The sequence below is a fragment of the Camellia sinensis genome, chromosome 2 (assembly GCF_055761805.1).
Source record: "Camellia sinensis isolate YWXY chromosome 2, ASM5576180v1, whole genome shotgun sequence".
Lineage (NCBI taxonomy): Eukaryota > Viridiplantae > Streptophyta > Magnoliopsida > Ericales > Theaceae > Camellia > Camellia sinensis.
The window spans coordinates 28567982-28592262 of NC_138962.1; positions in this window are offsets into that span (position 1 = coordinate 28567982).

A 24281-nucleotide genomic window follows, 5' to 3' on the forward strand; every position below is an offset into this window, starting at 1 on the left:
TGTGACTCATACCCGAAAAGCCTAGAATGGGGTGATAAGAGTGAATAAAAAAGCCTCTAGGAAGTGAAAAAGAACTGTACAATTTCAAATATAAAAACCATATAATACCTGATATGCAACAACAGCAGCATAACATCCAAAGAAGAAGCTCGAGACAATCCCTGCAAAGGTAGACAAAATAACAGCAGCTGGCCACAACAAAATCAGAAGCCTGGCAAAGGGGACACAAACAGTTTCCAAGAAAGGCCCTTCTCTTCCAATAAGATCTTGTACCAGCCGGTGCCATCCTTTGAACAACATGATTGGAGTCTTGTAAAGAACTATTACAGTAACAAAAGGCACATCAACCATAACTCCTAGAATTGCACACAAAATGCACCCGGGTATTTGAGCAATCCTACATGGAAATCAATATACGACATCATCAATTATCACCTTGACAACATTGGTAAATCTAAGCATAGACTCACTTTAGTTCTATGGGATCTTCCCCTTTTGACTTGAGCAAACCATCCATGAGTGAGAAGTAAGAATGAAACGAAAAGTCTGCAAAATGATGGTGCAGGCTCCCCAAACAGTGGTCCAAGTACCATCCTGCACAAAGTTGTCGGTGCACAATCACCAAATGTTCTCTATATCTATCAAGCAATGACTCACTAAGAGAGTAATATACACAATACCGTGAAGCATTTGACTAATTTCTTTGGAACTGAAATACCCTCATTGCTAATAGCGCGAAATGTCTCCAACACTGGCCAAACAAAACCATACCCAATACCCATAATCACGCTTCCTACTACTCTGACAACTGTCCACAATGCGATTGGTACTGGGACTGTTGGAATCAATAAGCACTTCATCCATGGACCGAGTTTCTTTGTTCTGTTCTTCAACAAAGTTAAAAGTTTCCTCTCAATTGCTTGCATATCTCATCACTCAATTTGATTGCAGAGAAAATTAAGAAGATGAGAAGGAAGTGAAATAAGTAGTTGAAATTTGAATACATCTTCTCAGCAACCAAACAGATTCAGTGGAAGGCAATAAAGAAATAAACAAGTCAAAACCTTGCTATGCAGTATATACTCCACACAAGATGGCAAGGCCATAAACCAAACACCACAGCAGCATCTCCAAAAGCAATTACTAAGAACACAAAGGGGCTGAATATAGCTTCTGCATTCAAATCCATTCATGGATTCAATCATGTAAGGTGTGAGAGAAAAACATAAACAAGAGAGAGAAAATGAAAGTAAAAAAAGAAAAAAGAAAAAACCTTTGATGATGCCCAGAACAAAAAGGAACAGAAAGACAGAGAGGAAGGAGAGGAAGTAACTGTTGTTTATTTTCAAGAACAGTGACAAAATAAGAACATATAAGAACAAAAATGAGCTGCCAAAATGACCTTAATATTTTATTGACTGGAAAGTGCTTTATATACATGAAAAATATAACAGAAATGCATAACAACTTGCAAAGAAATAGCATCACAAGCCCATGAATAGATGAGCTTATCTTCTAGTTTCCTATTTTCTAGTAACAACTACTTTGAAGCTTTCAAACGTTTTGACTTATTCAAAAATACTCCAGCAACTTTATTTCAGCAATCTTTGAATATCTTAGAAGCCTACTCAACATGACACATCAACAGCTGAGTCATCTTCTCAACACTCCTCCTTGGATTAGTTGTTGCTCATTCCCAATTTTTCTCTTAGGAATTCAAAACTTGCTTTAGAAAGTGCTTTTGTTAGAATATCAGCAACCTGATTTTCTGTTTTGCAATGGACCAACAGTACTTCTCCTTCTTTCTGTACTTCCCTGAGAAAGTAAAGTTTAATCTTAAAATGCTTTGTTTTCCCATGAAAAATTGGATTGTTAGATATAGATATAGCAGCTTGGTTATCAACAAAAATTTGTGTGGACTCCTCCTGTTCCATATGCAGATCTATTAACAATTTCCTAAACCACAGAGCTTGGTTTATAGCGGCTGTAGCAGTCACATATTCAGCTTCAGCAGTACTTTGTGCAATAATCTCTTGTTTCCTTGAACACCAGGAGAACATGCCTGATCCAAAACTAAAGCAAAAACCAGTTGTACTTCTCATATCATCAATAAAACCTCCCCAATCACTGTCAGAGAAGCCATGGAACTTAAAATCTGAACAATGGGTGAACTTTATGCCATAATTGACAGTGCCTTTGATATACCTCAATATCCTCTTTGCAGCTTGAAAATGCACCTCACTTGCACAGTGCATAAACCTTGAAAGCAAACTCACAGCATGCATTATGTCAGGTCGGGTTGTTGTAAGATACATTAAGCAACCAATCAAACTCCTGTACAAACCTTCATCAACCTTGTCAGCTCCATCATCCTTGCTAAATTTCTCTTTCTGATTCATAGGAGTTGATGTAGCTTTGCAATCTTCCATGTGAAATTTTTTTAGGATCTCCTTTGCATACTTTTGTTGGCAGATAAAGACTTCATGTTGCCTTTGCTTTACTTCCATTCCCAGAAAATAGGACATCAAGCCCAAATTTGTCATCTCAAACACCTTAAGCATCTCTGCTTTAAATTCCTTTATAAGATCCTCATTGCTCCCTGTTATAAGCAAGTCATCAACATAAACAGACACAACAATTAAGTCAGTAGCCTCCTTCACGTAAAGAGTAAATTCACTTAGACTTTTTACAAAGCCTAGGCTTAATAAGTGGCTATCTATTCTGATGTACCAGGCCCTTGGTGCCTGTTTAAGACCATATAATGCCTTTTTCAGCAAATACACTTTATCCTCATGCCCCTACATAACAAATCCCTCTGGCTGCTCTACATATATTTCCTCCTGCAAAAAACCATTCAAAAAAGCTGATTCAACATCTAGTTGATAGATCTTCCAATCTTTTTGTGCTGCAATTGCTAGCAGCAACCTGATTGTATCTAACCTTGCCACAGGTGCAAAGGTCTCGGAGAAATCAACACCATAGATTTGAGTATAACCCTTCACCACTAGCCTTGCTTTATACTTGTTAACTGATCCATCTGCATTTAACTTGGTTCTAAACACCCATTTAACTCCTATAATCTTCCTATTTTGAGGTTTTTCCATAAGCTCCCAAATGTGATTTTTCTCTATCATTCTCATCTCCTCTTTCATAGCTTCCATCCATTTCTGATCATTTTTAGCTTCTTCAAATCCTGTAGGCTCCGTTACAGCAACATTGCATCTTTGATAAATGTCATAAAGCAATCTTGTTCCCCTAACTGGTGGGTCATCAACATTGTCTTCAGAAGGTTGCAAATTTTCTAAAAATTGTTCTTTTTCTCCATCATCCCAATTCCATTGTTCATTCTCTATGAAAGTAACGTCTCTACTTATCAAAATTTTCCCTGTTTGAGGATGGAAAACTCTGTAAGCTTTAGAGATGTTGCTATAACCAATAAAGATTCCGGGTTCTGCTTTGTTATCAAGCTTGTCTCTCTTCACCTGAGGCACATATGAAAAACACAGACAACCAAATACTTTGAAGTTATGTAGTGAAGGTTTGTATCCATACCAAGCCTCAAAGGGTGTTTTTCTTTTCAAAGCCCTTGTTGGAAGTCTGTTAAGTAGAAAAATAGCAGTATTTGCAGCCTCTGCCCAGAATTTTTTTTGCAGCCCTTTTTCATGTAGCAGACATCTGGTCATCTCCATGAGTGTTCTATTCTTCCTCTCACTTACTCTATTTTGTTGTGGAGTGTATGGAGCTGTCAGTTGGTGCTCGATTCCAGCTTCTTCACAAAACAAATCGAACTGTTCTGAGGTGTATTCCTTGCCATTATCCGATCTTAATACTTGCATCTTGCAGCCACTCTGGTTTTCCACCCAAGCTTTGAATTTCCAGAACACAGCTGCAACCACAGATTTAAACCTCAAGAAGTAAATCCAACACATTCTTGTTAAATCATCTATAAAAACAATATAATATTTACTTCCCTTTAATGATGGGGTTCTCTGAGGCCCTCCAAGATCAGTATGTATTAGTTGCAGCTTCTGTGAAGCCCTCCAGGGCTTTTTAGGAAATGGCAATCTACTTTGTTTTCCATATTGACATGCCTTGCAGCCAAGTAGATGCTCTTCTAGTGGAGGTAACCCTTGTACCAGCTGATTTTTCTGCATATATATGAGTGCTCCATAGTGAAAATGGCCTAATCTCTTGTGCCAAATTTCTGTTGTGTTCATAGAGACTTGATATACTGTCTGCTCCTCCTTCATTGGATCCAGAGAGAAGTACTTGCCTCTCATTTTGATTATACACACCTCGCGGCCATCTGCATCTCTAATCATACACTTTTTATCTTCAAACAACAGTTTATAGCCTTTTTCTAGTAGTTGACCAACACTTAGCAAATTTTGATCAATTCTAGGCACATATAAAACATCAGTGATTAGTTTTGTACCTAAAACACTTTCAATTGCTACTGTCCCTTTGCCTCTTACTTCAATGAACTCACCATTTCCAACCTTGACTTTGGAAATTTTAGTTCTATCCAGCTCTTTAAAGAGCTCTTTGTCATAGGTCATATGGTTTGTGCAGCCACTATCAACTAACCAGTGTTCATTAGAGCTTTTGCTTGCATAACATGAGGCAACAAACAGGTGCTCCTCCTCCTGCTGATCCACCATTTTAGCTTCACCTTCTTGCTGTTGTTTGCTTCTACAAACCTTCTCTATGTGGCCTAAATGGTTGCACTTTCTGCACTTGATGTCAGGCCTACACTTAGATTGAGGATGATTTGTCTTCTTGCAATGCTGGCATTGAGGGTAAGTTCCTCCTTTGTTGTTGCTGTCTCCAGCTTCAGCATTACCTTTGCTTGAGTTGTCTTTATTGCCCTCTTTTTTTCTTGCATTTACTTTTATCTTGGATTTGTAGTTTGGCCTTCAAAGCTCCCTCCACAAACCCTTCTTGCCTAATTAGTCTTCTTTGCTCCTGTGCTTGTAAAGTATTCAAAAATTCTACCAAGGAAATACTTGTTAAGTCTTTAGATTCCTCAAGAGAGGAGATTTTGGACTCAAACCTTTCAGGTATGGTTACTAGGATTTTTTCAACAACCCTTTGATCAGACAAGTCTTCTCCAAGGAACCTTACCTTGTTTACTATGCTCAGCAGCCTATCAGAGTACTCCTTTATGGTCTCTAATTCCTTCATCCTTTGTATCTCAAATTCCCTCCTTAAGTTCATCACTTGCATGCTCCTTGATTTGTCATTGCCTTGAGATTCAGTTATGAGATAGTCCTAGATGTTTTTGGCTGACTCCAAAGTCATGATCTTGGTGAAAATAGCTTCAGAAACTGCTGAATGGAGGCAAGACTTGGCTTTGTATTTTTTAGTTGTTCTCTCCTTGTGAATCTTGATTTCTTGTATAGTGGGATTGTCAGGCAATGGAATGATTTCATAATCAGCTTCAACTGCCTCCCAAAGATCAACTGCTTGCAAATAAGCAGTCATCCTTACTGCCCATGTTTGATAATTCTCACCAGTGAAAACTAGTGGTATTATTGAAGAGAAAGCATTTGAGGCCATGCTTGGAAAGGTTAAGTGTTTGTGTTTTGGTGTTTTGGGGAAAGATCTCTCAGGATTTCTCACACAGGCCCCTCAAGAAAACAGCTCTGATACCAATATGTTGTTATTTTTCAAGAACAGTGACAAAATAAGAACATATAAGAACAAAAATGAGCTGCCAAAATGGCCTTAATATTTTATTGACTGAAAAGTGCTTTATATACATGAAAAATATAACAGAAATGCATAACAACTTGCAAAGAAATAGCATCACAAGTCCATGAATAGATGAGCTTATCTTCTAGTTTCCTGTGTTTTCTAGTAACAACTACTTTGAAGCTTTCAAACGTTTTGACTTATTCAAAAATGCTCCAGCAACTTTATTTCAGCAATCTTTGAATATCTTAGAAGCCTATGTTGACACATCAGCAGCTGAGTCATCTTCTCAACAGTAACAGACATAGGTAAGAAACCCTTTTGAATCTCCCATTCTTTGCACTGCAAAACATCAAATTGGATTTTTAGAAACAAATTCCAAAACAATGAAACAAGAAAATCAAGAAACAGAGTTGAGGGATGAACAAAATTTTTCCAACACAAAACAGGTCATATATACATTGAATGATGAACTCAGTAGTATGCTTTCATGGGTGAATCCAACTGTGCCTTCAATTCAGGATTAGGAACATATTTTCTTTTTGAACAGAGCGTAACATTTCATTTGATACCTTTGAGCAAATACAAACGCATTATTATTAGAGAATAAAATTTCAACGGGGGGGGGGGTGGGGGTTTGGATGTGGGACCTATTCTGCAAAAAAATTATGAACCCACCTTCCTCCCAGTCTCATTTTTTGTACAGAAGAAGGGTCCAATTTCTGTGGATATGGGCCCACTTTAATTTGAATCACTTATTTTTTTTTTTGTATGGATTGTTTATAAAAAAAAAAAAATTTAAATTGATTACATATTAAAAAGAATTACTTCATCAGATTACATTTCTCTTTAATAAAAATGAACAATTAAGTATGATTTCAAAAGTAAGTTCTCATTTTTTTCATACAAATATAGACCGATTATGTTTTTATCGATATTTAACCGACTTGATTTTTATATAAGCGTCCAATTCAATTTTTATATAAGCATCCAATTCAACGAATTTTATAAGTTAAATCGTTTAGATCAACAAAAACAAATCCAAAATAGGGCCCAAAACAACATAAGCTAGACCAATCAGTCCTAACATAGGATTGGAGGCAAGCTGGTTCCAAAAATTGTACCATTACTGTAAAAATGATGTTATATTAACAGAAAAAGCATATAATTGGCATACACAATTATACAGTTATATTGAGACATAAATCATTTTAAAACAAAGTATTTATTAAAATGATATTTAAATTGTAAATGAATAAAATTGTCCCTTTGTTGACAGGCTTGACAACATAATAATATTAAACAAGCAAAATTCTTATTTAAAATAAATAAATAAATAAATAAAAGGAGAGACATCTGCCTATTTGTAGATTGTTTATTTATTTATTTATTATTATTTTAATCTATATGCTTCTGGCATTAACAGGCTGCCTAATAATTGATGGCTCTGTTTGGCAAGAGTTTTTTTTATAGTTGTTTTAGTCACAAAAGACAAAATAAGTTATTTTAGTCACAACAAACAAAACATCACATCTAACCCATAATCATTATTCTTCTCTCACAAAAAAAGTCAAAAAAGTCAAAAAGTCAAAAAGTTCTTTCCAAACTAAACTTTTTAGTCCAGGCTAAAATAGCTAAAAAATTAAAAAGTCAAAAAACCAACCCACTTTCCAAACGGAAGCTTATATTAGTGGTTGGTATCTCTGAACTTTCTTCCTCTAAGATGCAGGGCCACACACACATTATTACGAATCAATGATGCCCGTGTTTTTATTATTATATTTTTACACACTGTGTTTTGTGACAATTTATGAAAAATATATATATATATATATATAATTATAAAAATAGGTTTTCTGTGCACATAATCCGATCACAGTACTAAACATAGCTTACTCTCACATGAACTGATTGTATGAGTTCGATTCTATAATCAAATTCTATGCATTTAAAATTTTCAATAAAAATTAAAAAGAAATCATGAGGGGTAGAAGTTGTCATTGAGGTCCATTTCCTTTAGAAGACAGGATGGCTATTTGTTTTGGCAAATTAAAAAGGATTATAATATGTTTCATAAGTTTAGCAACATTCAAACCGTAAAGATTAAATATTAAAATTAAAAATAAAAAAATAATAATAAATTGTTTGGGCCTTCTCCGGTTGGACATTCAATTAGAGAGGTCTTGTTAGATTTCGGTGGATACATTAGGGCCTGTCTCAATAATATAAATAATTTAAGCTTAGATGAATTACATGTTTCAAAGCTAAGTTTTTCTCTCTCTAGAGAGCTAAGGTTTCCTCCAGGTGAGGACAATGCTTCATTTTGCTTCAAGCTGATTCTTCGGCCGTAGTTAAGGTGTTATTTGTTCTTATTCTGTTCTCAGCTATTTTGCTTCTTCCTGGTGGGTAGATTCAGTTACTAACACTGTCTTGGATTGGTAAACTTTTCCTTTGCGTTAAAGTAATCCTTTAGTGGGGTTCAATCAAAGTCTTCGGTAAATCCTTAGGCTGTTCCCTTTTGGGTAAACAAAAGTGGGAATTCCAGCTGTGGTAGTCCGAGTGGTCCCAAAGGGGAGTGAGGTCATCCACAGACATGGAAGCTGATGGCTGCTGTTTACTTACGTGAGAGGGGTTGGACCGATAGCAGTGGAACTGATGTTGGTAGTGAATATTCAGAGGAAAGGCGAAGCCTTCGGCCTAACCAAGTGTTTCATTCTCCCTCACTTTATCATTTTCGGAGCAGCCTGAGCATGGAACTGGAAGACTCAACGTGGCAATTAGAACAACATGAGCTGGAAAGATGTTTGATTGGTTATGTTGCAGATGTTCGTCGTTTTGGCCCCTATCTTATGCAAACTCATGTCAATGATTTATGGAATTTGGAAGGGTCGGTGCATGTCTACGGCCGTAGTAAAAATCACTATGTTTTTCTGTTTGAATGCATAGGGGACATGCACCGTATTGTTGACAATGGTCCATATGCTATCCAAGGGGCCCTACTAATTGTCGATTATTGGAAGCCAGATTTGGTTCTAGATCGATTGATCTTTGATAAAATGATGATATGGGTTCAGTTGTATGGGCTGCCGTTGGAATGCTTTACTGAAGAATAAGAATGGCAACGGGGCGGGGCGGGGAGGGGCGGGGCCCAGAATCACCCTCCCCGTCCCCAATCCCCGAAGGCACAAAAGTCTCCGTCTCCGATCCCCGGCGGGGAATCCATCACCCTCCCCGCCTCCGTCCCCGCCCCCTAATGGGGATTGGGGATCCCCGACCCCGAAAAATCCCCGTACAAAAACAGCATCCACAACAAACAACCACAACCCCAATAGATCAACAATCACAACATTACAACCAAAAAAAAATGGACAGATCTGATACACATACACACACATACATGTATACATATACAACAGATGAACCAAAAAAAAAATGGATACTGATACACACACACACATAAATACATGTACACATATACACAGATCTGTGTGGATCACGCACGGATCCATGCCGATTGACTCAGATTTACGCCGAAACATGGCTGAAACCGCGGTGCTACGACGAGAAACAAGCGAGAGAAGAGGTGCTACGGCAGTGCTACGATGAAAGATGGCAGAGGAAGTGTTGTGACAGAAGACGGCAGAGCGGCGGTTCTTGAGTATGGCAGAGGAAGTGGTGCGGTGGTACTGCGACGGAGGACAGCGAAGCGGTAGTTCTTGAGAATGGTGACCTTGGCGAAGGTGGAGATGCACTGGATTTGGTCTGGATCGACATGGGTTTGAGAGAGTTGACAGAGAGAGAAGAACAAGAGAGTGAGAGAGAGATAAGAGTCAGTTGAGAGAGTTGAGAGAGTGAGTTGAGATGAGAGTCAGAGAGAGATGTATATGAGAGAGAGAGAGAGATGTATATGAGTCAGAGTAAGAGTTATATAAAATATAATACAACTAAACAGATATATAAATATAATATAACTAAACATATAAGTAGTATATGCGCGGGGATCCTTCAGGGAAATGTCGGGCCGGGGCCTGGGCCAGGGCGGAGAAATTTATCCCCGTCCCCAGCCCGAAAATCATCGGGGATGTATTTTTCAATACCAGCTCCGGCTCTATGGGGAATAATTTTTGGAGAAAAACCTATTTATCAGGACGGGGCAGTCCGGGTCCCCGTCGGGCCGGGTTCATATTGCTATTCCTACTAAAGAAGCTGGGTTCAGATTAGGACGAACTGTTGGCGAAGTGGTTAAAGTAGATATAGACTCTCTAATGCCTTGCAATATCTGTTTTCTTCGTCGCTAAGCGTGGGTCTCCCTTGATAGGCCATTGATTAGCGAATTTTTTCTAAGTTTCATTGAGGGCAACAACATTGGATAAGTTATAGATATGAACGGGTGTGTAAGGTTTTTCGGAATTGCGGTTGAGTAGGCCACATGATTACAACTTGTGCTTTATCATTTGAAGAGGCTTAACGGCAAATTGATGCCAATCTCCAGGACATGGGTCAGAGACTCCATTCCCAAATGATGACTCAAGAAACGCATTCGATGTGCTTTGTTAGTATTTGAGCTAGTGCACATAGGTCGGACCATCGCACTACTCGTATCTTTCAAAATACGATAAATTCTTATATGGAGATACCTGAAGAAATAGGCCCACCTATCAATGGACATAATGTCAATATGGATGCGGACTTTGCCGATATGTGGGAACGAGATTGGGACACTGGCTTACTGCAGGGGACACCTGAGGATAGTGAGTCACCGATGCCAGCTCTCAGGAGGGATAGAGTTCTTCCGCAAGCATCTTCATCGGAGACTCGTCCAGTTGTTTCCGATGTACTTTCGAGTTTGGGTCAAGCTCCGGTGGATTCAGTAGGTGAGTTAGAAGTAATATGGAATCAATGAGAGGGTCAACTCTCATCAATGGGGATCAGACCAGGGCAGTTGGTGATTGAAGGGGTCGGCGAGTTGGCAGCTTTACCGCGTCAAGCACAGCAAAATTATCCTGGTATCAGCTCCATTAATGGCCTTGACCAAACCCCATTAATTGATCCAAATGATGATGTCCTTCGAGCTCTTCAAATTAATAGGCCTAGCCCACGGTTGAACATATCTATGGGCGAGGCCCCAATTACTACTCGGGCCTTCACGAGAGCAAGCCCACAAAGGTGGAGGAATATGGGCTTTGTCACTTTCAAAGTAGGCCAAACCAATTCCACGATGGATAATGGACCCCAAAGTTCAACGTTAGTAGCTGAACCTTCTCTTCATATTCCTCCTATATCAATTCAATGTGGGCCTCCAATAAGGAAACGACTGTGTGAAGTGCACTCAGGCTTCGAATTTTTATATGATACAGAGCCAATGGTTGCTATAGACGAAATGAGTGGCCCATTAGAGCACTGAAAGATTAAGTTAGCCATGCACAGGTCGGGTATAGTCTCAGATTCCATGTACTATCCCCACCGTTTGGGATATTTTTTACGAAAGCAGTACAATCGACTGAAGAAAGCACGACTATCTCTACCGTCGGTCATGCATGGCCATGCAGTCCCATATATAGCAAGGGATGGGTTGGCCAAGCTTTCGTTAATGCGACACCGTCGGAAATTACGTTATAGGTTTATGGGTTCTCGACTGGGTTCAGCACATAGCTCTCGTCGGGGTCAGTTTTTGTCACGACCCAAACCTGCTCCCATAGGTTTAGCATCGTAACCGGCCAGTAATCCTTGGATTACCAAAGGCCTCTGAACAGAATAATATATAAACAGGGGCTACGGAAGCAAATACTAAACACACATAGTCCATAGAACCGTGTAGACATACATGGAACAGGAAATTTTCGAACTAACTTATATACATATACATACATATGTGGCATCGAAAATACATTAGTCTTACGTCACCCAAGCCACTTATATAAAACTTCCAAATGTGTTCAGACCAGACATAAGCATTTAGAAAGTACAAAAGTCCCAAGGACACAAAACTTGAGCAGATCTCAAAAGGGAACCTCCACGGGAGGCATGATGGCTAGCTGACACCAAAACTCGCCAGGCAACAACTTAGGCCTGGTCACGCGCATGTTCACCTACATACATACAAATAAATAGTGAGCGGAAGCCTAATGAATAATAACAAGGTAAAGGGTTTTAATGAATGATGTCCATCACAAAGTTAGAAATCAGAGTTTATATCAGAAACATATTCTTATCGGAAATAGAGTCTTGTGCATATTCAGATTTCAAATCAGAAATAGATTCAGATACATGTTCATATTCATATTCATATTCAGATTCAGATTTTGCATAAGATTATACGTGGTACACCCCTTAGCTATCATGTCAACTTGGTCCTGAGACCCACAGGTATAGTCGGTACCGACGACTATAAAGGTCCATATCTTGCGTGCAAGTAGCCATGGTATTGTTACCCCTAGGCAAAGGCCACATGAATATAGGCCACAGTATTGTTACCCATGGGCAAGGGCCATGTGAATATAAGCTACAGTATTATTACCCCTGGGCGAGGGCCACGTGCATATTGACTATGGTATTGTTACCCCCGGACAAGGGCTATGTGAGCTAAGGATGCTACAAATACATTTCAGAAAAATGGACAGTCATTCATAATTCATAAAATAGCATTTCAGAAAACAAATCGTATCATACCAGACAGAAAATACTTGTAATTAAACATAGTTTTACAGAGTTATTACTCATAGTTAACTGATGGCTCCAAGTAAACGAGTAGAGTAGGTAATTTACTTAACTGGCGACACGTGACCTACATAACATAACAGAGAGATATATTAAAACACATGTTCGAATCACACATAACACATCTTCATGTCCTAAGTGTGGTTCTCATCCTTATCCTTATTATAGTGTCTTAATCATGGCCTAAGAATGCCTAGGATGGAATGAGGATGTAACAATGCATGTGAAAACATTTTTCAAATCTTGTTGAAAACAGGGTCCACGCTCGAGCGTGGCTTTCCTCGCTCGAACGGAAATGCAAAATGTGAAGGTTCGCTTGAGCGTAACTTCCTTCGCTCGAGCAGACTGTAAACTTTGAAAAAAGTACTGGTTGCTTGATTTTCACGCTCGACGGACACTTGATCCCCGCTCGAGCGTGAGACTCAGACCCTCGCTCGAGCGTGGCTTCTGTCGCTCGAGCATGCTGCAAAACACATAAACTTCTGAGGGCTTGCATTTCACGCTCAAGCATATTTCAGGTCGCTCTAGCGGAAGTGCACACACTCAGAGTGGTCGCTCGAGCGTGGTTTTCTACGCTTAAGCGTGGATGCAAATTCTGGAATTTTCAGATTTGATCTCCAAGCTCAAAACTTAAACTCAAAGCTCCAAAACTTGATTTTTATGAGCCAAAACTTGAGGAAGTACATGAAAACTCTTAAAACAACATGAATTAAAGATCAATTCAAGAAATCATGGCTCAAAAGCTTGCCAATTTTACAAAATTCAACTTGAAATTTGTGGGTGTTTCATGAACATGACATGCATGAATTCCTTTAAACTTAATCTTGTCAAAACATGATCAAATGCTACAAAACATTATGGAATTTGATGATTTCACAAAATTAAGGTGAATTCAAGACATGCATGAGGGAATTCTTGGAAATTCAACTCAAAATGTAAGAAAATATGCATGCATGCATGGTATGGTTTAACACTCTTCATTCCTAACCCAATTCCCTCATGAATTCATTTAATTCACTAGAAGTCTTGTAAGATCTAACCCAATTACACAACTAAGAGTTTGATTCCATACCTAAAGACTTGAATTCACAAAGATTGAAGTTGAAACTCTCAAATCTTCTTTAAATGCCAACAATTCCTAACAATTTCTTGGTTTGAGCTTAATTTCTCCCTACTCTCCCTCTCCCACGTTTTCTTACTTTGAATAGGCTCAAAATGTGTTGAAATGAAAGAAAAGAGATGAGTGGGGGCTCAAGTGGTGCTTAATATAGGCTTGGATAAAGTGCAATTAATTGAGGTCAAATAAATGGACATTAAGTCAAACTAATTTAATCGTTCCAAATCGAATTTCAATTGAATCTACCATAAAGTTCTAAAAATTCTAATTAGCACATAAATCAAGTCAATTTCTGAATCGGATGCCGATAAGGCTTTCAATTCGCAAAATATAGTAGAATCTCAAATAGATATTCTTACAACAAACAGATAGAAACACGAATAATGCACCACATATGCAATTAATTGAAAGTCTGATCTTAATATCTTATTAGGAATATTAAATCATGGATTATCGTTAATCTTAGGTCGGGGTTGTTACAATTTTCATGTCAGAACAGAGGCAACCAAAGGAGGCGCTCCGTCATTACGGGTCTATCTGTTTAAGATACTATCACTTCGAAATCGGGCTACGACACTGGAGAAAGTTTGTCGGAAAACCATGAACTCTGTTACGAGTCACCACAGTCAGGCATTCAACTGGATTTAGCTCATGTTAATCAACAAACTAGTCGGTTTATGACACTAGCTTTGGATCCTAGTATTGTGTCGAATCGAAGGGTTTCGCAGGAGGTTGTCCCACAACAACCTCCTCGCACGCCATGAAACTTTTCAGCTGGAACTGCAGGGGTTTGGGTCATCCTCTGACAGTTCAAGCAGCTAAAAATTTGACCCTGAAGTACAGGCCAGACATTTGTTTCTTGATGGAGACCAAACGCACGGTTCAGCAGGGCAACCAAATTGCGTATTCTTTGGGATTCAAATATAATTGCGAAGTTGATAGTACGGGAAGAGCTGGTGGATTATGAGTTGGTTGGCATGATGGCAACCTGGTTGAGGTATGTGAACGGGATGCGAACTTTATTATTTTGCAGGTTCAAGACAATGTGCAAGGAAATTAGTTTATTATTTTTATGTACGGGTCTCCTTTCACTCTAAATAGGGGACAGGTGTGGAGTAGTGTGGAAGCCAAGATTCAACATATTCAAAGGCCATTTATTATTATGGGGGACCTTAACCAGGTTCAGGGTTGGGCAAAAAAATTGAGTTCCCATCGGTGAGCTATTCCTGGAGCATCAGCCTTTAATGAATTAATATTTGGCAACAGGCTGGTTGATCTTCCATCTCAACGGGTGTGGTATACTTGGTGTAACAATCGAAAAGAGTCCGATGTGGTTTATGAACGTCTGGATAGGGTGTTGGCTTCTTCTAGTTGGGCAGCAATTTTCACTCATTTTTCTTTAGTCACGTTGCCTATACAGAGGTTAGATCATAGTCCTTTACTCCTTGATACTCGCCGAATGGAACCCCAAAGTAAGAAATGGGGCAGATTTGAGGCGATTTGGTTAACTGATCCATCAACATAGGATATTATCCACAAAGCTTGGAAGATGCCCATTCACGATGCAGCTTCATGTTTACAACGCCAAGCCATAATTTTCAAACATCTGAAGAACTGGAATGCGTTGTCATTCAGGAGCATGCAAGGTCAAATTGATAACATTTAAGCTCGTTTACAGTAGGTTCAGGGCTCGCTTTAATCATCGGGATTACATTCTACGGAGCAGGACTTGCGTCTGCAGCTTGATATATTGTTACAGAAATAGGAACTATATTGGGCTCAGAGATCTAAACAACATTGGATGCATTTGGGGGACCGCAATACAAAAAAATTTCACCGAATGGCGTCCTGGAGACGGAGTAGGAATCGCATCGCTTTCATTCAGGATAAGGATGGACATGTTCTCACTCATCCGCAGGACATTCAATGAGCATTTATGGAGCATTTTCAACAACTTTTTTCACCTTCGAGGGACTCTTACACTGAATCATTGGAATCAGGTTCCTTTCCCCCCTATTTTAATTTACTTAGTGTCACTAATTGTCATTTGACTTTAAATCATTACAATCTTTTTGAGCAACCATTTTCCACTGAGGAAATACAAAAGGTTGTATTTCAAATAGGGAAGTTTAAGGCTCCGGGACCGGATGGGTTTATAGCAGGTTTTTATCAAAAATATTGGTCGATTGTGGGACATTTGGTTTCTGAGGCTGTCTTGGGGTTTCTTAATACGGGGTCCTTATTTAAACCGCTTAACAAAACATTCATCTGCCTTATTCCTAAGACGAAAAGCCCACTCACTGTGAACAATTATCGGCCCATTAGTTTGTGTAACGTGCTTTATAAAATAGGCGCTAAAGTTCTAGCCAATAGACTTAGTTTGGTGTTGCCTAATTTAGTTGCCGATAATCAATGTGCTTTCTTGAAAGGCCGCTTATTTCAGATAATATTTTATTGGCCCATGAAATCCTCGAATATATAAAGAAGAAAAAAAACCAGGGGTGTTTTTCCAGTTTTGGGTTGAAGTTGGACATGAACAAGGCTTATGATAGAGTCAGTTAGGTTTTCCTTGAGGCGGTAATGGCTAAAATGGGGTTCTCCGCTAAGTGGATTCAATTGATTTCTTAATGTGTCTCTACTGTCCAATTTGCAGTCTTGATTAACGAAACCCCTTCTGAATTTTTTGAACCTCAGGCAGGTCTTAGGCAAGGAGACCCCCTTTCGCCGTATTTATTTTTGTTGATCATGTAAGTATTGTCAGAGGGCTTTGCTCATTTGGCGTCTCTTAATGTTTGTCAAGGTATTGCCATTAGTCGGAAGCCCCCCCTATTTCACACTTGCTTTTTGCTGACGATTGTTTTATTTTCCTAAACTATAAGCCAGCTGAAATTTGGTGTTTTCATTGGTTCTTAAATACATTCTGCTATTATTTAGGGCTGCGCATAAACTTTCACAAATCGAAGCTTTTTCTCAGTCCTAATTTTTCACATTCAGCCAGGGATTGGCTTGTCTCCCTATTTGGTGTTAAGGTCGTAACCAAACCTGGAATCTATTTGGCTGCTAATTTGGGGTTCTCGGGATGCACTAAGTCAAAGATCTTTAATTCCATTTTGAGCAAAGTCAGTTCTAAGTTACAAGGATGGAAATGTGGTTTTTTGAACTTTGCAGGCAAGGGAATTTTGGTGAAACATGTCCTTCAGTCCATTCCTGTGTACTTAATGTCTATTTTCTGCATGCCTGACTCTATCCAGCATAAGTTTACAGCTATTATTCGTTCATTTCTTTGGGCTTCATCCAGGGGTAAAGGGATATCTTGAAAAAAATGGACATATTTATGCCTTCCGAAAGACTGGGGTGGTCTAGGATTTAGAAACCTTACGTGTTTCAATCAAGCATTATTAGCGAAACAGGCATGGCGGGTTTTGTCCTCTCCCAATTTATTGCTTTCACAAGTTTGCTAGGTAAATCTTGTTAACGACGTTCTTTTCTTGAAACTAAGCAACCTTTGTTATCATCATAGGGATGGCGGAGTATATTATGGGGACGTTTGTTGTTAACTTTCGGGCTTCAGTGGGTTGTGCGGAATGGACATCACATTAATCCGTTTGAGGATCAATGGATTCTGTTAGTTTCCAACCCTTGTAAGGGCAGAGGTTTTAGTGATATTTGTCCTGACATGCGGGTTGAACATTTCATTGACCCATCACTTCGCTCTTGGCATGTGGATTTATTGAAATTGTTTTTTCCTGATCATATTCTACCATACATTTTATCCATACACATTTGTCAGGATGGCATTGAGGATAAAATTGTTTGGGGTCCAACTAAACATGGAGAGTACTTTGTCAAATCGGGTTACAAGCAGGCGTTGATCCGACAATTCCCAGGCTATTGTAGGCCTGATTCGGATTGGATAGTCTGGAAACGATTATGGCAATTAAAGATTCCTCCCAAGTGGATTTTATTTGTGTGGAAATGTCTTCACAACATTCTCCCAGTGAAACGAGAACTTAAGAAACGAGGGCTGAATATTGATCCAACTTGTTCAAGGTGCTTTAAGCATGAGGAATCTATGGAACATTTATTTTTTGATTGCCCAATCTCCCAAAGGGTTTGGCGCGAGTCAGCATTGGGATTAGATTTTCCGATCACACTGCCAACTCAGTATTCAGCTAGAGAGCACTGACAGAATAGATGACACCTGGCTGACCTGTAACAGAAGGAGAAGATTCTGACGGTGGTTCGTCCACCCGGGGGCACTCCGATGATCAAGTTAGTATATCTCTCAAAGATAATCAATAGTGCTAAAGTCACTGTTCAGAATATAAATTGCGTACCTTAGACCTATCGGGGGTGCTTTTCTTTTATAGTTAACTCAATCTTAGTCCTCATAGAAGCCTAGCTTCAATGGACTTCTGCTTAGTGCTTATCCTGGACTCTTCAAGAGATAAAGATAAACTCCCTAAGAGTGTTATCCTTTTCCGCGCTAAAGTCCTTCCTCATTCTAGGACTCTCATGCCTTGTCCGCTTATCTCGGATTCTGATATCTTCGGAGAACCTCGGCCTAACCGAGATCACCTCGGCGTCATAACCTGGACACGTGGCACCTCGGCTGACACGTCGGCGTCACCTTGGCCACGTGTTGGGACTCAGAAAATATATCCCCACAACTGCTCCCTAGGTTCTATTACCTCGGCATTCTGAGGTGATGGAACCTATTCTAGAATTTCCTGCCAATACTTCAGTTTAAAGTCTCTCAGCCGAGATCATCATATAGGCCGACATATCTCTTTAAGGTTTAAAAGTTTCCAAGATCTCCTTCACACATATGAGCTGTCATGCAAAATAACTCAATCGTTTCAGCCACGCGTCATCCTTTAACTGGATCGTACTCCGTACGCGCTTGTAAGTCGTCTCGCGCCTAAATGCGCCGTCTGACAAATCCGTTTTTCTAGGCTCATCAATTCCTTTTTGCCGCCTCTTCACGTTTTGACAAAATCAGTATCTTTTCTCTTCGTCTCTTTACTTTTCACTTCTGAAGCTTTTTTCTCTTTTTAACTTTTCCCTTCAAGATCCTCCGTTTGCTCAAGCTTCCAAAGCTCTGTAACTTGCTCCGTCCATTTCCTCCGGCGAGGTTCTTGTCAATCTGTTCCGCTACCTCCGTTCTTCTGACTTTGGCGATCTCAACATCGGCTTCTTTTCTCTGGTAAGTCACCATTCCTCTTGGTTTTAGTTCTTGTTGTGTTCCAAGAAATTTTTGCTTTATCATTAGTCGACATTGCTATTTTACTCAAATATTTGATTCATGAATCATGCCTCTGAGTGTATTTATTTCACAATTTTCCTCCTTGCCCATGTCTTGAATACTCGCATTGCTCACAACTTTTCTGCGTTCGCCATTGTTCTGGGCCTTGTACCCTTTCACACACTTTGTCACACAGTGTTCTTGGTAGTTCACCCTTGTTCTTGATTTTGAAACACGTTCTTGTTTTCTGTTTTCCAGATTTCGTGTCTTCAATCTTCGCTTCCATAGATCTAGGTTTGGGGTTTGTTTGTAGAACCCACAAATTTTAGGAAAAACTGAAACTATTTCCATAAATTCTTTACCCAGTAAATTTTTAGGTTTTTGCCGAGGTCCATAAAACCCTTTAGAAACACACCCTTCTGAAATCCAACCCCTTTAATTAAGCTGATATCATGGGTATGTGGAAACATAGGGTAGACACCCCGAGCAAATTAGAGCACTTTAGGCAGGAGTTTGACATCCTGGCCAACGTTCATCTGAGGTTGGCTGGGGAGGATGACTCTATTATGCCCACAGCTGATTTCATGCCTCTTCCTGTTGTAGCTTTCGTCGAGTGCGGACTTCGGCTCTCACTCAATATCTTTTTTCGTGAGATCAATAAATTGAACCCAATGCAGCTTGCCATCAATTCCTATTGAGTTATCAACGGTAGGATTACCTTAACAGCTTGCCATCATAAATTGAACCCAATGCACCTTAGCTAAACAAGAAAATGCTAGGATTACCTTAGCCGACATCCAATATTGCTACACCATGTGTGGCCTTAAAAAAGATACGGGCTATATTTACTACGTTAAGCGAAGGTCCACAGAGTACAAAATCGTAGCCAACCTCCCAAACTCCAACAAGGGAGCTGGAGACGATTACTTCATTACCTCGGGGAACTGGGAGTTCGCTCCAGATGAGGACCTTCATCTCTATCCTCTGCCTCGAACAGTTTTTGTAGAGGGCAATGGTAAGAGCCCTCCGTTCATACTTACTTGTTTTCAAAGTCTTCAATACTTTATCTATTTCTAACGTCTGTTTTTCTTGCAACTCTTCCTCAGTCACCAAAGGGCTTCCGTCAGTCTTTCTTTCCCAGCAAAGACTTGAGGAAACTTTTGGATCTGCTAGTCCACAAACGGAAGGCCCCGCTTCTACTTAATTTCATTCCTACGTACAAGTCAGGTCTTCCCGACGTCCCCAAGAAGAAGAAAAAGAAGAGTCTGTCTTCTCCTTCCGCCACAACTCCTCAAGCTGCCTCCATATCTCGGTAAGATCAAGGATCAACTTCTAATCCAACCGAACAGCCGTCAACCTCGGCTCCATATCTGATCCCGATATCCCAACACCAACGCCGGCGACGAACCGTTTTTCCTGCTGAGATGGGCTGTCAAAAAGCAGTTGCCAAAGATCTCTTGGCCAGCATCCCATCAACCATTGATGCTCCACCAGCGTAATCTCAGCCCCTTGCGAAGCCAAAAAGAATAAAGAAGGCTCAGCCAAAGGCAAAGGTGACTCAAGTTGACACTGAGGACACCTTGCCGATCTCCAAACTGGCTAAGAGTGATAAGTCCCACTCTACTGCGGAGAAAAGGCGTGTCGAGGCCCAACCATCTGAATCCCCAAAATCAAAGAAGCCGAGGTCATCCAATACTGCCACCTCGGGGTCTTCAAAGCATGATGCCCCCTGGGCCCCCAAATCACACTAGAAGATAAGCCAGTTAAAGCTAGCGACAGTGCCGACGACATTAATGTCACCGTCGCCCTCAGTACCGCTCTGCTCCTTCCTGGCGATCTGGACACGCCGAGTTGAGTGAATATAAGAACTATGCTCTGATGCTTCAGCGCTCTGTCCAAGTGAGTGTCTTCATTTGGTCTTTTTTTTTTTCTTTCTTTCTTGTACTTAGAAAATTTTCTAATGACTTTTGTCTTGTCCACTTTCAGACCATCCAACACGCTCATTCTTTCTCAATACAATCCTTTGAGAATCGAAAAGAACTGGCTGATAAAAAGAGAAAAGTTGCCAGTCTGCAAAAGGCCAACAAAAGCTTACAATAAAAAATGAAGAAGTTGGAAGACCAGGCCGAGGCTACTGCCAAGGCCTAAAATATCACCGAAGAAAAGGCAGAATCTGTCGAGGCCATTCAGAAGGTTCTCGAGTCTAAAAAGAGAGAGGCCGAAGAAAAAATTACCCAGGCCCAGAAGGAACTTCAAGAAGCCTTGGCCACAAAAGAGGCCGAAGTCAAGGCGGCCGATGAAAAGGGTGTAGACACCTCATTTTTGACCGACCTGAAGACTCGGACGTCATCGACTGAGCGCTCGATGATGGTGCATATTGTGCTTGTTCTGAGGTTACAGAGTCTCAACTGAGAGCCTTGCCTCCGGACTTCAGGACTCTTTTGTGCATCGCCTCGATTTGCGAACCAAGTTCTGTTTTCTCTTTCCGAAAGGAGGGAGAGGTCTCGTAGACCATCTCTCAGTGGCCGTAGGCTACGTTTCGTGGTCGTAGGCCATTTTTCCCGTTTGGAGACCAATTTCTGGTTTTCGGAGCCGTCGGCCGTGTGCCTCGGTTCGGGACCGCTTAACTACCTCCGTTTGCTCCGGTTTTTGGCACACACCTTGTTTCCTCTCCTTAGAGGGACACTGTGGCCTGAGAGACCACCTTCATGGTCGCACGCCACTTTTAATGCTTAATAGTCAGTTTTCAGGGCCCCCGGCTGCGCGTTTTGGCTTCCAAACCTTCGTTTCGCATCGGTGTTGGTTCATTTTTGGCATAGACCCCAGTTTCATTGTTAGGAAAGTGGTACAAGGGTGGGAGACCACCTTTTCTTCTTGGAGACCACTTTTCTCCCACCGACCGGTTTTCTTGTCAGGTAGCTGGTCTCCCTCACTTCTAGGCCACAATTTTTGGTCTCTTATACCACCACTGAGTTGCATTCACCTGGGAGACCACCAATATGGGCTGGCCGACCACCTTTCAAGCTTGACCCTTTTGAACCTGGTCAGCCGACCAGGGGAAGTGGTTGGTTGACCACCTAAACTGGTCGGCCAGCCATCTGCTTTTTTGTCTCTCTGAGTATGTTCCAGTTGTGCCAGCTGGGAGGCATTTGGTGCATCCTCCATACACGTGGAGGATGTTTGACCTAGCCTTGAAGCTTCTTAAAGAAGCTTTAGCCTCTCCTTTCTATAAAGGAAGCCCTCCCTCTCCATTGCAAGGGTTCTGAAATTGCTGGAGCAAAAACCATACACTCTCTCTTTGTATCTCTCTCATTTGGCCTTCAAAACTCCATTGTTCTTGCACCATCACACACCACCTCCTATCCTAACACCTCCACCATCACTCTAAGAACCTTGGAGCTATTTCTCAGAGGTTGAAGGTTTGCTACATTGGTCCAGAAGCTGCTGGTTCTCTTCTCTCCAAGGGCAACACTTCTTTCCCTCTTTTTGTCTTCATTTTGCTTCATCTCTTAGCCTAGTTTGCAAGCATATTTAGGCTTTGTTATAAACTGAAAAAAGGCTTGTTTTGAGCTTCTAAACATGTTTGTTTAAGACCTTTTTTCTGTTGAGGGTCATCTACCCCCTTGCATGCTTCATTTCCCTTTGTTTTGAGCTATGCATTAGGGCCTTTGTGTTGAGCTTTGTCGGCCATTTTGACCAATGAAATCCAGCGGATTTTTAGTAGTTATTATGTGTTTTTGAACATCAAAATCAGAGAGGGGTGACCCTCTCTCCCCTTGTCTTATTTACTAGCTTTCTTGGCCTTACAAAGGAGCCCCTATTTGCATGTTTTCAAGCCATGTTTCAGGCCATTATTTGTGAGTTTTATGACCTACATGAACTCTATCCAGAGTTGTTTTTGCCATGTTAGGTGTCTATCTTGCATGTGTAGAGTAATCCTCTTCATGGCCTTTCAAATGAGCCTTCATTTGCATGCTTCCTAGCCTCATTTTAGGCCCTTTTCAATAAGTTTTAGGGCCCTTATAACCTCTGTCCAGAGGTGGTTTTCCCATTTTGTATGTCTATTATACATGTGTAGAATAACCCTCTTATTGGCCTTTCAAAGGGACATATCATTCTTGCATGCATTGACCGAGTTTCAGTAGGTTTTTGGTCATATTTTGGCATGGAATACTTTTCTTTTTGGTTGGTTTGGTGACCTCTCATATGCTTCATATAGTTGTAGTGCAAATCATGGTTCACTAACTTGTTTTGCATGATGTTTTGGCCGCCTTTCCTAGCATATTTTGGCCATACCTTAAACTAATTTTGTGCATATTTTGGACTGCCTTAGCTTTGTTTTTGGGTCTCATAGTCGAATAATGTTTGTTTTGCATGCCTGTAGTTCAATATCCATGCTTAACTTTGAGTTTTGAAGTCCATCGCATGCATATACTGAGGTGTTTTCATGTTTTGGGACCATTGCACATCATATTTCAGAGCTTATATGCATGCCATATTCTCATGATTTCCACTCTTTAAGTGCATTAGAGAGTCGGGCTTGTATGCCTCATTTACCGACCATTGCATGGGCTTCATATTTTAGACCAATTTCCCACTGTCTTGGACCTGCCTAGGGTCTATTTGGGGTTGGGTTTGCCATTTGTGCATTGCTTTGTGTACCTCTAGTGTAACGCACTTCACTAGTTTCGGTATTCGGGCCATTTAGTATGCATCGTGTGAAGTGTTTGCATGTTTTGAGGCCATTGTGTATCATATTTCAGAGCTAGATCATGTGCCATTCTATTCCATATTTCATCCTTTGCCATGCTTTGTTAGAGTTGCATGTTGTGCCTTAGGATCGGTTCTTTGCACTCGTGCATGTTTGCATGTATTTCAGTTGTCTTATTTTCATCATATGGCCACTGATTTGGGTGTGGCTGAGGTCCACTCATGTTGGTTTAAGTCCACCTTGCATTGTGTATGCCATTTAGTTCACGTTGTTGCATGATTTGATCATTATATTGTGTATGCCTTGTTCGTTTCATTGTGTTTGTTAGTCTTCATATGCATTGCGTATGCCATATAGAATCATCTTGCATTGAGTATGCCATTGATTATTTCATAGCATTGTGTATGCTAGTAGCATGTTTGCATGTCATCCCTTGCATGTTTGCATCATTCAGTGGCATTTACATCTAGGTTGCATGTTAGAGTTGCATTCATGCATGTCATGCATATTGCATTGTGTTTGGAGTAGGGTTTAGTCTAAACACGGGAAATGAGGGACGTTTCGTACTCCAAGTGACGAATCGTGCCTCGATTCTCGATCGCCGACACTCTTGACTATTCATGATAGAGTCGTTGGCTTTAGTTGCTTAGATGTATATTCATGTCCCATTGAGTCGTGCAATTCGACTCCTCGGCCATTATGCATCGAGATGCGTGATTGATGGCACGAAGATCGAGGACTACACTCCCTAGAGCTTGTGCAATGATAGGGAGAGTGGTCATGCACACATTTGTTGA